The following is a 15404-nucleotide window of genomic DNA, read 5'->3' as shown; positions in this document are numbered from 1 at the left end:
AGAATTACAACCAAACCTGGTACCCAACAATGTACAATTCACCAGGTCCCACAACCAAGCAAAACTTGCCACACATGCATCAAAGTAGGAAAATACTATCCACAACCAGGAGAAAAATCAATTAGTAGAAACAGACCCAGAAATGACAGAGATGAGGGAGTTAGCAGACAAGAACATTAACACAGCTATTTTAAACATGCTCCACGTGCTGAGGAAAATAGAGGGAAACATAAACACAATGAAGGGAAAAATGGAAGACGCAAAAAGGACTAAATAAAATTTCTAGAGATGGAAGATGCAATACCTAAATGAAAAATATACTGACTGAGATTAAAAACAAATCAGATAATATAAAAGATCAATGAATTAAGGACATAGCAATAAAACAGTCCAAAGGGAAAAAAAAAAAGACTGGGGAAAAAAAGAGCTTCAGTTACGTGTGAATCAGTACCAAGTGGTATAACATACCTGTAATTTGAGTTCCAGGAGAGGAGGGGGAATAGAAAAAGGTTTTGGAGAAATAATAGCTGAAATTTTCCCCAAGTTGTTGAAAACTATAAACTCCTAGATACAAGCAGCTCAATAAATTCCAAGCAGAATAAACATAAAGAAAACTTTATGAAGACACACCATACAAATTGCTAAAAGGTAGTGTTAAAAATTAAAATCTTAAAAGTAGTCAGAGGAAAAAAGAATGTACAGAGGAGCAAAAGACAAGAATGATAACACTCTTCTTGTCAGAAACTTTGCAAGTTAGAGACAGCAGAGCCTCTTTATGATGTTGAAAATAAAAACTATCAACCTAGAATTCTATACCTGATGAAAATATCTTTTCAGAAACAAAAGCAAAAATAAATGCTCTTTCAGACAAAGAAAAGCCAAAAGAATTTGTTGCCAGAAGATATGTTAGAGGGAGTTCTTCAGGTGGAAGGTGATGGAAATTTGGTCTACACAAAGGAATAAGGGCACCAGAAATGTCAAATAGTAGGACAACTATAAAAGAAAATTATCCTGCTTTTAAATTTCCTTAAAAGATAATTGATTCATGTAAAAATAATTACAATGTATCTTGGGGTTTATAGCCTATGTTGGAGTGAAATGTATAACAACAGCACAAAAGATAGGAGGGAAGAAATAGAAATAAACTGTTGTAAGTTGCTTTCACTATACGTGAAGTGATATAAAATTATAAAATTATTGGAAGGTAGACTGTGATAAGAAGTATGTTGTAAACCATAGAGAACAACCACCAGAAAAAAAATTTTAAGAGCTATAGCTAATAATCCAATAGTGGAAATAAAATGGAATCATAAAAAAAAAAAATCAATCCAAAAGAAGACAAAGAAACAAAGAACAAACGGGACATGTAGAAAACAATAGATTGAAATTTTTAACCAACACAGGTGACTAATACATCTCCCAACCTCCTGATTTGGGGGCAGGAAAGCCACTTGGTTCAGCGAGGGCCACACTTCAGGCTCTCAAGTGGAAAGGGGAGTTCTGGTGTGAATCATGGCTATACCAGACACCCCTCTAAGACAACCTTCCTGAACACCATCCTAAAAGACACCACTAAGAAAAACAACCTTGGACCTTCATTTGTCTTTCAGAAGTCTGTCAATCAGCCCGTCCATCAGGCCAGTAGCTGCAGTGAGCCGCTTGTATAGAGAGAATAGCCAGTGTGCCAGGATAGACCAAGAAGGTTCCAAACCACACCTGTGAAGAAGGATCTGCCCCAACAAGGTTTCCTCATGTGTCAGTCTTCTACCTTCCCAGGCACTAGAGGGGTAGGGTCTTCTGAGACCACCATGAAAATGTATAGTGAATGGAGGAGAGGGCCCAAGTCATTTGCATGTTAGTGTGGATTAGTTAATTAGATTGATTAGACTATACCTTGGAACTACAAACCCTAGGAGAAAGAACTCTTTGACCAGTAACTGCTGTGTTGCCAGGAAGCCAGTAATTGTGGGCAAGAAGGTTGCAGCAGGAAGAGGAAATTATACCCTGAAGACCAGCACTCCTGTTTCAATTTGCCCTTGGGGCTGGTCCTGTTGAGTCTTTATGGTAGTGGTGTGGTGGCTCTTAGTCTTTTCTCAGCTGGAGGCATGTCTTTGACTATTAGCATTTGGAGGGAAATATTTGGGAAAAAATTATTATTAAGACTCAATATGACACTAAAGTCAGCAATGATTTTACCTTCGGTCATTGTTAGAGTATAACAAGCCCTCACAGCTTCTCCAACAATCATGGACAGAGCACTCATTCTTGGCCCTTTGGTCCCTTTACATCATCATGTCACCGTTTGAAAAGAGCCTGTTTATTGCCATCTCTTACGTTATCCCAAAATGAAGTTTTCATATGTTCCAGTCAACACTGTAGATTGTTCTGGTTTTTGGTTTTTCATGGGTTTTCTTGGAGAAGGGTGGGAGAGTAGTTTCTGGCTCCATGTGACGCCGTTGCTCTTTCTAAAAGAAAGTTCTCATCCCTCTCCGTACCCTGTCCATGATCTGCCTGACTCAGCATTCTGACGTATGCTGAATCCTCAGCTGTAACAAAAAATTAATTTTAGGCATTAACCAACATTGGCAGCGCCCCATGAAAAGATCAAGAGGGGCAGAGAGAGTGAAGAGGAAGCAGGGTTCCAGCCCCAGGAAGGTCAGCTTGATCCAGGCAAGGCTACACGCCTGCCACATCCAAGGCCCCGAGGCTGAACGGGTCACACGGGGTGGGCTTCTGTCACCAGCAGGCGCTTCAGCCTTGAGCCATATCACTGCGCTGGGGCAGAGCCAGTTACAAGTAAGGAAACCATCTATGTACGTCAGAGATATGTTTTCTCTTTTTTCCCCTCTGGGAAGATGTTCTTGGGAATTCTTTGCCAGGAAGTTGGTCACTTCCTGCCCCAATGATGAGATTTCCGAAAGGCATAAATAGCTTCTCTTGCTGCATGGAACTGGCCGAAGATGCCGCCACATCACAGAAGGCAGGCCTCACGGAGGGTGCTTTCCAGCGTCAGGAAAGGTGAGAGCCTCAGGAGCATGTGAGCAGGGGGCAGCGGCTGCAGGACCAGCAGCATGGGCTTGGCCGCATGGGCTGGAGGGCTGAGGGCAAGGGGCAAAAGGACCTGGAAAAGTGGCTAGTCTGCTGGAGAAAGTGCCAGAAGAAATGCTCTGAGAGTGTGGGGAAGCAGATGAGAAGAAAGAATAAAGGATGAGGAAGAGTAAGAAAATGTGTTTGTAAGGAAGGGTCTCAGAAGGCACAGCGGAAGTCCTAACAGGCATGTCAGGAACTGGTCAGTGAGTGCCCCAGGGGGAGCCACAAGCAGGAAGGGCTCCAGTGTGCAAGCAGGTCAAGAAAACAGTAACTACTAGGACTGAAAGCTATGACACTCACCTGTCGTGACACCTGGTCATACTAAGACAGAAGATCTCCCCAAGAGATCTTCTTGGGCTTGATGCTACATTCAAATTTTTATTATGCATACATTATTTTTGTGTACCCTAAACACGTACTAAGTTCCATTGGCAGTTTATCCATGGCAATGATTAGATTATTATACAATACATCCTGTTTCCCTAAAGGTGTCAGTCTGCCTAGGCAAGAGGGACCCCTGCCTTGGGTCTATGCTTTAGAGCTTTCCTATTCAAAGTATGGTCCTGTACCGGAAGGATTGGCATCCCCTAGGAGTTTTTTAGAAATGCAGAATCTCAGGCCCTGCCCAGACCTACTAAATAAGATCCCAGGTGCTTCACATGCACATTGGTGTCTGAGAAACATGCTTCCTCCAGTTGCATCTCTCCTCACTGGATGAGGAGTCCTCAGGGTCCAGGAGACAGGGCCACCCAGAGCCCACCTCCCCTTTTAGACCATGTTCCAGGTAGTTGGGACGCCAGAAGCCTTTGCACAAATAGCCCTGCCTGATCCTGCCTCCAGGGTGTGTGTGTGACTTTCCCCAGGCCCATCCTCCTGGGGTCAACAGCTCTGCCAGGGTGAGATCACCTGAAAGGTGGCCTTGGAGCAGCTGACTGCAGGGATTGGGTTGCAGGCTGGAGTACACACAGGCTTGCACATGAGGTACCTGAGAGAGAGCCAGGAACAGGAAGAGAAGCCGGGACAGATGGGATGGGGGAGGGGGGAGACGGGAGTCATCATTCCCTGAGCCACCCCACTCCGATGCAGAACTCCAAGGAGTTCAAGCATTCTGAATTTAAAATTGTCCTTCCACGTGATTATAATTATAGGTATCTTTGTCAAGGTAGGAGAATAAAACATTTTACTTAACAGTTTATTCTCTCAATTCATAACTTAAATATTTAGATATATGTATTTGGGACTCCATGTGTGCTTTTGCCTGTGCCCCACAAATGTTTTTGTTGTATCTAAGATACACAAACCTGGGAAAAGCCAAATGACCATCCTCACATTAACTGGTCCCCAGGCAGGATAGGACTGTCCCTGAATGGATCTGTCTTAGCCCACCTACCTAGTTGGTGATAAAGGGAGGAAATATGCTTCAGAAATCGAAAAAGGCTGTTATAAAGCAAAATATGGATTCCTGAAGGTAGAACAAAAACAGAACGAGAATCAACCATAAACAGAAATATAAGTAGAGAACCCTTTTAGTTCAGAGGAAAAAGAGATTATTTCAGCCAGGGATGTTTCTTTTTTCTTTTTTTTTTTTTTAAAGATTTTATTATTTATTTATTTGAGAGACAGAATGAGATAGAGAGAGCATCAGAGGGTCAGAGGGAGAAGCAGACTCCCTGCCGAGCAGGGAACCCGATGTGGGACTCGATCCCGGGACTCCAGGATCATGACCTGAGCCGAAGGCAGTCGCTTAACCAACTGAGCCACCCAGGCGCCCGGCCAGGGATGTTTCTAATGTGAAAGCTGGAACTTCCAAGATGACGGGGTTTTTAGAAGTAGTAGTTTTGGTGGAAACAAGGTGCAAAAGGGCAGCCTGATGCTCAGTCTGGCTGGAGGACTGAATGTAGACAGAAAGTTCCAAGGGCCAAGACTGCAGCAGTGGGAGGGACCAGACTATGGAGGCTCTTTATTTAAAAGATCAGTATCTCTCAAACTGCCCTGAAGCCGTCTTCATGCCTTGAGAAGTTACTAGGATGTGACCAATATTTTTCTTACAAAATTTCTTTAAATATATATATTAGAAAGATATTATGTAGGGCAACTGTGAATCTACATGTGAAAAAAGTTAATTTAGACACCGACATTATACTTTCCACAAAAATATTATAAAAATAAAAGTAAAACTCAAAACTGTAATACTCCTAGAGGATAACATAAGGGAAAACCTGGATGACCTTGGGTATTTCAATGGCTTTTTAAATACAACACCAAAGGCACGATTTTTGAAAGAAATAACTGATGAGCTGGATTTCATCACAATTAAAAACTTCTGCAAAAGACAGTGTCAAGAGGATAACACAAGCCACAGCCTGGAAGAAAATATTCACAAAAGACACATCTGATAAAGGACTGTTTTCCACAATATACAAAGAACTCTTAAAGCTCAACAATAAGAAAACAAACAACACAATTTTTAAAATGGGCAAAAAAATGTGAACAAACACTTCACTAAAGAAGATAGCAAGTAAGCATATGTAAAAATGTTCAGCATCATATGTCATTAGAGAATTATAAATTAAACAACAATGAGATACCACTATACCCCTATTAGAACGGCCAAAATCCAAAACACTGACAATGCCAAACGCTAGCAAGGCTCTGGAGCAACAAGAATTCTCATTCACTGCTGGTGGGAATGCAAAAATTGTCTTGTCACTTTGGGAGACAGTTTGGCAGTTTCTTAAAAAACTAAATATACTCTTACCATATGATCCAGCCATTGCACTCCTTGGCATTTATCCAAATGAATTGAAAACTTATATCCACACAAAAACCTGCACACAGATGCTCATAGCAACTTTATTCATAATTTCCAAAACTTGGAAATAACCAAGATGTCCTTCAGCAGGTGAATAGATAAATAAACTGGTACATCAGACAATGGACTCAGCAGTGAAAAGAAATGAACTATCAAGCCATAAAAAGACATGAAAAAATCTTAAATGCATATTACTAAGTGAAAGGAGCCAATTTGAAGAGACTACATACTGTACGATTCCAGTTATATGACTTCTGGAAAAGGCAAAACTATGGAGACAGTAGAAAGATTAGTGGTTGCCAGGGTTTGGGGGGAAAAGGATAAATAGGCAGAGCAAGAGGATATTTAGGGTAGTGAAAATATTCTGTATAGGTCTGCAATGGTGGATACATGTCATTATACATTTGTCAAAACCCATAAAGTGTACAACACCAAGAGTGAACCCCAGTATAAAGTAGGGACTTTGGGTGATAATGATGGGACAATGTACCACTCTACTGCAGGATGTTGATAGTGGGGAGACTGTGCATGTGTGGGGTAAGAGGTTTATGGGAACTCTCTGTAACTTTCTGCTCAATTTTGCTGTAAATCTGAAATCTGCTCTAAAAAAATAAAGTCAGGAGGAAGAGGATGAGAAGAAGGAGAAATAGGAGAAGGAAGGAGAAAAAGGAGGATGAAGAAGAAGAGGAAAAAGACAAGAGATGTGAATAAAGAAGTCAGGGGAAAAAAAAGACAAGTCTCCCATGCAGAAGAATTCCAAATAATTTATGTAGGCACCCCACTCTCAAGGAGGTCAAGCATAACTCCCTACTCCTTCAGTATGGGCTGTGCATAGTGACTTCCTTCCAGTGAGTAGAGTATGCAAAGGGGCAGAGGGAGTAACTTTACAGCGGAGAAATCTGACGAATATGACCTCATGCAATCAAGGTCAATATCAACAGAGATGAAGTCATGTTGTTAGTATGTACCCTCGATATAATGTGATGAAAATGGTACTTAACCTCTGTGGTCCTTCTCCTAAAAACCTGTAATCCTCCTAATCATGAGAAAAGTATCTGACATATCTCAAAAGAGGAACATTCTATAAAATACCTGACCCTTATGCCTCAAAACTGTCAGGGTCATCAAAAACAAGGAAAGTCTAGAAAACTGTCATAACCAAGAGGAGCCTCAGGATGACAACTAAATGTAATGTGGCATCCTAGATGAGATCCTGGTATACAGAAAGGACATTTGGTAAAAACTAAGGAAATCTGAATGAAGAATGGACATTAGTTAATAATAATGTATCAATATTGTTTCATTAATTGTAACAAATGTACCATACTAGTATAACACCTGAGCAAAAGGGGAAATTGAGCATGGAGTACACAGGAACTCTCTGTACTATCTTTGCAATTTTTTATGTCAATCTAAAAGTGTTCTAAAAGTATGTGTTTATTTTTTAAAGATATTGAACATATCTGTATGGTTTTTCACCCTACAGTGTCCCCTTGCCTTTAGAAGTGGTGTGTCCAAGCAAGCTCCATGGGCAGGCAAGGCCCGCATGCCTGTGCTCAGTGGGAACTTAGGGGAGGTAGCAACACTTACCAGTCAACAACCATCTCCAATGAGGCATCTTGTATATTATTTCAGTATTCATTGTAATGCTATTATATTTATTATGGCCTAAACATTTACACATCCATGCCCTACAATCCTGTGCCGAGCAGAAGAAGCATGTAGTCTAGCGGTTGTCTTAGTCTTCTTGGGTCACCATAACAAATACCATAAATTGGTGCCTTATACAACAGAAATTCATTTCTCATAGTTCTGGAGCTGCAAGTCCAAGATCAAGGTGTTGGCAAGGTAGGTGTCATTCTGAGGCCTCTCTTCTTGGTTTGTAGTCAGCCTCCATCTTATTGTTTGCTTACATAACCTCTTCTTTGTGCACACGAAAGAGAGAGAGACAAACAGAGAAAAACAGAGACAGAATTCTCTTATGTCTTCTTTTAATAAGGGTGCTAATCCCATTATGGGGACCCCGGTCTCATGACTTCATCTGAACCTTTGCCTCTCAAAGACCCCATCTCCAAATACCATCACATTGGGGTTGGAGCTTCAACATACAAATTTTGGGGATGGTGGACACACTCATTTAGTCCTCAACAGTGGTGAAGGCCCATACAGGCTTTAGAGTCAAACTACCTGGATTCAAATCCTGACATGACCCCTTACTAGCTCTGCGACCTTGAACAATTTACTCCATGCGGTCTGTGCCTTTGTTTCCTCATCTGTAAAATGGGAGACATTAACAATATCTACCTTGCAGGTTGCTTTGAGGATAAATGTCAGTACGTGTAAGATTTATTTATTTATTTTAGAGAGAGAGCATAAGCAGGGGGAGGGGCAGAGGGCGAGGGAGACAAGCAGACTCTGCACTGAGCAGGGAACCCATGGCAGGGTTCGATCCCAGGACCCTGAGATCACAACCGACTGCGCCACCCAGACACCCCAGTGTCAGTATATATAAAGTGCTTAGAACAGTGTTGGCAGGTAAGTATCAGCAAATGCTAACTATTATCATCATTATTATGATGTCATTCAGGAGCTCCTACTGGTATTTTTCTCAATATCTTATGTACAGAAAGTGTTCCAAAGTCAGATGTGTTTGAGAGATGCTGCAACAATGGGGAAGCTTTTTAAAGAGTGTCTTAAGCAGGGAGGTTGTTCAACTTTCTCTGCAGATGTGCCCATCAAAGACACCCGGCCCGAGTGACCATTTCCTTCCTTTGTTCCTTACCTCGTTTGTCTGGCTGGAATTTTATGTTCTTGGCACGTTCTGACTTTTAACTTAGGGGGAAAAGAATGAAGTCACATATTCAACAGTGTAATATTATCATCATTCTCGGCTCCACCTCATTTTCTTTTTCAAAGGCAGAAAATGATAAGTAAAAACAGGCATCTCATGAATATAGCACTTAGTTATGCATTCAATCCCATTGGAATTCCAAGCAGAATTTTCATTTCCTAACAAATGCCTAACTTTATACCATAGTTAATTTTAATGGTTATTTTTCCTCCTTACCTAACTTGGGGTATTGCAGAGTTACCAACCGCCCTAGCCCTTCAGTTAGGCTGAAAGAGCTTCACCCATCTTCCACCCTCAGTCTGTACTCTCACGTTGTCCATTTTCAACTTCCAACTCTTCTTTTAACACTTGATATTATATACAGACTGTATTTTTTAAAGTTTTTAATTGTAAAAATGCACATAATGAAAAAATTACCATCTGAACCATTTAAGCATACAGTCCAGCCTGGACTGTATTTTTTTTTTAAGATTTTATTTGTTTATTTATTTATTTATTTAAGAGAGAGAGAAAGCAGGGGGAAAAGCAGAGGGGAGGGAGAGGGAAAGAATCTCAAGCAGACTCTACACTAAGCACAGAGCCCAATGTGGGGCTCAATTCCAGGACCCTGAGATCATGACCTGAGCCGAAACCAAGAGTTGGACGCTTAACAAATGGAGCCACACAGGCGCCCAGCCCAGACTATATTTTTATTGTTAATGCTTGTTTTATGAGCCTACCTGCACTTAACTTGTGGACCGTATAAACACAGGGTATACATAGTTTGTTGTTGTTGTTGTTGTTTTCAAGTCCTCCGATGCCTGGTAACACCTCCAGAAGGAAGCTATGGAAGGTTTTTCTTTGTTTCCTGGTGTTTTGATGGTCCAGCTCTGTTCAGCAGGAAAAGGTTTGGTTTTCTAAGAAAATCTTAGTAATCTGGATAATGGTAATTGCTATTATAAACTTCCCTAAATGGCTGATAATACTTTGTTTCCCTGATACCTTATCTCTTGAATAAAAAGATAAACATCTCTTTTTTTTGCCTTCTGGTGAGGGGGAAAAGCAGGACAGTTGAATGTGATTCCTGTCTGGCCACAAAGGAGGGAACCAGGTGTGGAGTCAGTGAAGGGCAGTGCCCCGGGGCATGCTGGGAAAGGGAAGCAGGGAGGCCCCGGGCCACGGCTGATCCAGGGCCTGCTGAGCTGGTCTCCTCTTGAGAGCTCTGTACTCAGCTCAGCTAGACCCAACACTTACACTTCACCCAGCCTGTGAAGGGTCTATTGTCAGGTTAGGAAGGTGAGGTGCACGTGTATAAATATAGTCAAAAGCAGCTCAAGGCCATATTCAAGTGACAAATGAGCAGTACAGACAGTAAGGGCAGAAACTCTGTGGGCTGGAGGCTTAGAGAAAGCTTCTTAGAAGTGGGATTCCTGAGGCACCTTGAAAGACGGGTAGGTTGTTGGAGAAACAGGCGAACTAAGGGCCTGCTGCTAGAGAAAAGTATATAAACAAAGGAGAAAAGGACAGGGAGTGTTGAGAAGACCTTTATCTCCCCAAACCATTTTACTATTAATTTTTATCTTTTCCTGAACTTGGGCTGGTTGGATTGGCTTTTGCCATTTGCAAAAGCTGTTTTTTGCTTCCCCCTCTTCTCGAATCCCTAAGGTGACCTCTAGAACTTACCTGTTTATATTTTTGTGGACAAAAAACAGATCTGTCTTTTCCCCTTTTTGGACATTGGCTTCCTGAGGGTAGAGGTCATGGTCATGATGTATGATGTGTTTGGGAAAAATACAAGGAGCTATTCTTTGCCTAAATCCAGCCATGTACCCAAGATTAGACTTCTCTCCTGGCAAGAGATGCCTGGGAGTAGTATTGAGGGGTGATAGTACCTTCAGACACTTCTGGGGTACCTGTGACTAGCTAAGCTTGGGGAGGATCTCTTCCATCGCTGACTTTGAGCTTCTCCATACAGAGATCACGTGTAGTTTCCATGAGTGTGTTTATTCAACAGCAACACTGACTGGCCCAAGTCTGGACCCTGGAGGCATTGATCAACTTTGTGGTCTCTCCTGACCCTCTCGGGTCTCAGTCTGGTTACTCAACGTATCCTGGTCACGTGGGTCAGCCAAGAAGAAAGGACTTCTGGGCAGAATGCCATTAGGAAGATTGTCCCTCAGGAAACAACACACCCTTTTATTTATGGTCTTTTCCTAATCCTCCATCAAATCAGATTTTGCTTTCTCACACTACTGAGGTGAAAGAGACAAAGACTTGCGTTTAATATGCAAAAGCAGTAGCTCACATCCAAATTGCTATTATTCCTGCAAAAAGGCTTCTTTCAGTGCTTTAAAATCCTTTAGCTATTTACTTGCATTGCATGGGTTACATTTACCTATTTTTTTGTTGCAAGTTTTATATAGCATAATCACAAGGGAAGTAAAGTAGTTCTAGACTACTATTTCTTTTCCTAGCCAGCCATCCCATTGAATTTTTATTTAAAAAAGAAGAAGGAGAAGGAGGAGAAAATTCTACCTGGATTTCATGTAAAGGAACTGCATAATATTTTAATTAAAAATAGTTATATTTTATCTTATTTTTTATCTTGTTTGCAAAGACGACGAGAAAGTCATTGACACATGCAAGTATAAAAGCACTATATGCCTTCAATTTCTTTTGGTTTCCTCCTCTATAAAATGAAAGGTTTGCCCTGAATAGATTATTTTTAAGTTTCTTTCTAGGTTAGTATTTATGATTCTACAGGAGGGTATAATGCTGTTTTTGCTAGAAATTCAAGATGGTAACATCATTAAACAATAACAACAACCTAGAAGGAGAGGTCAAAATTTGGCCAGAAGTAGACTGGTGACCACTACTTAAGGCCACCCAGTTCTAACAATGGTTGGCATTAGCATGGACAGAAGGAAGAGTCAGTAGTCCTTCCATGGAGTCCTTCCACCCGGAGTTTAAAATTTGCAGCTAAGGGGCGCCTGGGTGGCTCAGTTGGTTAAGTGTCTGACTCTTGATTTCAGCTCGGGTCATGGCCCTGGGGTCGTGGGATCGAGCCCCGCTTTGGGCTCCATGCTCAGTGCGGAGTCTGCTTGGGATTCTCTTGCTCCCTCTCCCTCTGCCCACTTCCACCCCCCACCCCCCGCCCCGGCTCCCAGCTTGCACATGCCCGCACGTGTGTGCGCGCATGCTAGCTCTCTCTCTCTCTCTCTCTCTCTGAATAAGTAAAATCTTTAAAAAAAAAAAAATTTGCAGCCAAGGATTGCAAACTCAAATGCCTCCTGGGTTTTGAGGCAGGCAACGAAAGTGTGTGAAGTGGTGGAGTGTGAGTCCAAGGGGAATGGTCAGAGCCCCAGTCAGTAGGAGCACCTGATCCCTACCTAGGAGTATGTAAATACATAAATTCTATAACACTGTGTTGGCCAAAACACACAAACAAATCTGTGCTGTATCTGGCCCATAGGCTACTAGTTTCCCACTCTTAAATTCTAATTTAGCCAATCTCTTTATTTTGTAAGTAAAACCTGAGGTCCAGAGAGGGGCAGTAATTTGCTGGAAGTCACACAGCTATTTAATGCTATGGTAAGGGTGAGAAGCCAAGTTTGATTCCCAAGTCAGTGTTCTTTCATCTGATTATCCTCCAGCTTAGATCTGCTTCGACCAAGCAAGTCTACTGATCGTCCAAACACAGAATGGATTGTGGTCTTGCTGCCCTTAATCTGAAAATTTGTTATAATAATATCTACTTCATAAAGGTAAAAGGAGATCTACGTTAAAGTCACTTTTTAAAAATGCTGGCATGTTATTAGTCATTATTAAGTCATGAACAGCACCATTCAGCAGCCACATAGGTAATTTTAAATTGTCTAATAGCCACATTAAAATAAGTAAAGCCAATATATCAAAAATATTATTATTTCAATTTGCAATAAATATAAAAAATTATTGAGAAATTTACATTCTTTTTTCATACAAATCTTCAAAATCTGGTATATATTTTGTACCTACAGCACATCTTAATTTGGACAATCACATTTCAAGTGCTCAGTAGCTACTGTGGCTCCCATAGTGGACAGTGAAATTCTGGAAGTTTCCTTGCTGTTCCATTCTCACCCTGCTCACAGCCAACCAAAGAAGAGCAAAAGTCCCAGAGGCTTGTCTGTTTCAAGCCTCTTATTGCTGGTTAATTAAATCTCTAAGCAACGACTGAGTCACTTGCAACTGCAGAAGACAATTTAAGAATCTGTCTCAAAGCCAAGAACATAGCTCCCCCCATACAAGGAGGGGAGGACAAGTCCTTTGGGCTAGATGCCTCGAAGGAGGAGGAGTCTGCATTGAATCAGGTGCTCCTGTGGGAGAGGAGGAGATAAGCCATTGACAAGAGGAAAGGAAAGCAGAGAAGAGGAACAGGTCTGATTAGGGTCACTGTTTCCCTTCAGGCTGCTATAAAGGAGAGTCTTCTGTGCTCACTCAGTCCTCACAACAGTCCATGAGGCAAGTACTATATTATTCCCATTTTATAGAGGAGGAAACTGAATCATAGAAAAGGTCATGTAGCTCATAATCAGCCAAGCTAGTGCTCAATCCCAAGTTCTTAACCATGAAGGCTATACTTACGGTCCCCTCACACCATCTTGAAATACACATGGGTCACATGAACATTGATTGACATGTTTTTAAGATGTGCCTGAGTGTTTGGTGTTCACATATAATTGATTATTGTCTGCATGACTGAATGGTCTATTTTCAGACAAATTTTGATCTAGAACAGTGCACTGCTTCCTAATAAAAGTGGTAGTTTCTTAATTTTTCTCTTAGCTATTCCTTTTCCCTCACCCACTGTTTCTGATGGACTCCTGGGAGCAAAACTGTATGAGGGGACGACACACAGAGCAAAGAAGGAGGAGGTGAATGCCAAGAATCAGCAGGGCTGGCTACCAGCAGAGGAGCATATCTGTAGCATCTGATTTGAAGTGGGAGAGGAGGGAAATATCAAAAATCTTGTTTGCCTATTAATTTTCCCTAATGTGATATTTACTGTTAGAATTAACACTGCTGCTTGAAATCACACCGTGTCTATGATCCATACGTGGCTTCAGCAGAGATAATACTTGGTTATTTTTTAGTACAGATGGTCCTCAATTTAAGATGGTTCAACTTAGGATTTTTTGACTTTACCATGATGAGAAAGTAATAGGCATTCAGTAGAAACCATACTTTGAATTTTGATCTTTTCCCTGGGCTAGCGATACTCGGTATGATTCTCTCGTGATGTTAACATCAGCCACAATCACAAGAGTAAACAACCGGTACACTTAAAACCATTCTATACCCACACAACCATGCTGTTAATCACTTTCAGTACAGTATTCAATCAATTACATGAGCTATTCATCACTTTATTATAAAATAGGCTTTGTGTTAGATAATGTTGCCCAACTGTAGGCTAATGGAAGTGTTCTGGGAATGTTTAAGGTAGGCTAGGCTAAGTGATGATGTCCAGTTGGTTAGGTTTATATTAAATGCATTTTCAACTTACGATGTTTTCCACTTACTATGGGTTTATTGGGGTGTAGCCCTATCGTAAGTCAAGGAAGGTCTGTATTCCCAGAGATGGTGGCCAGCACTGGTGGAAAGAAAGGAGCCATTCACAGACTCAGCCTGGGGGTGTCCTAAAGCAAAAAGAGAATGACTTGGGTGTTATTTACAGCTTCAGACTCCACAGGATGAAAGATTATGGGGTGCTTTAGCAACAGAAATATCCAGGACACCCCCAGACTGGGTGCGGTCTATGAGTAGCTTATTTCTTTGGGCGCCTTCATAGTGCTCTTTTCACCTGACGTATAGTGGGCATCTAATACTTTTGAACCATGACACTTAAAACCCACTAGTGAAATAACTTTATAAAAAATAACAGTTGTCATTCATATACTTCTTTTACATATATTTTTATATGCCTATATATATATGTATATGTGTATGTATATATATATATATATATATATAGTCTCCACACCCAGCGTGGGGCTTGAACTCATGACCCTGAGATCAAGACCTGACCTGAGATCAAAAGTCACTCAACCGACTGAGCCACCCAGTTGCCCCAATATACTTCTTGATAGAGCATTTTCATAAACCTTATTTGTGTGATTGTCACAACTTCTCTGATGATGAAGCAGGAAAGGAAATTCTTATATTTTCCTGGAAACAAGTAAATAAACAAACTGAAGTTCAGAGGACTTAGGAAAATGGCCCAAGCTTCATGCAGTTAGTAAGTGGAAAGTCTGTCTCTTAAATTTAGGTTTCCTGTTCCAAATCCCAAGTGTTTCGCATTGCCTGGGGGAGAAGCTGGAAGTCATGGAAACCATGGTTTCAAGCTGGAAACCACCTCTTGTTTGTCACTTGCCAAGTTAAGCCAGAGATGGACAGAAACCCCTTTTAGAGAAACCTTAACAGAGCTGCCCCTCTCTGAGTCTTGCTTCCAGTGCAGTAACAGGCCACTGGTTCAGCACCCATGACTGAAGACCAACTTGGTGCCGAGTACTATGCTAAGTGCTAGGGATGTGAAGAGGAATAAGACAGGTAAGAACCTCACATTCCAGTAGGGGTTCCTGGATGTTTCTGCTGCACATCTGACACAGAGATGGGGTGTGTGTGCTCTTG

Source organism: Halichoerus grypus, chromosome 7 (genome assembly GCF_964656455.1).
Source record: "Halichoerus grypus chromosome 7, mHalGry1.hap1.1, whole genome shotgun sequence".
Taxonomy (NCBI): Eukaryota; Metazoa; Chordata; class Mammalia; order Carnivora; family Phocidae; genus Halichoerus; species Halichoerus grypus.
Note: the sequence above shows the minus strand (reverse complement) of the source record.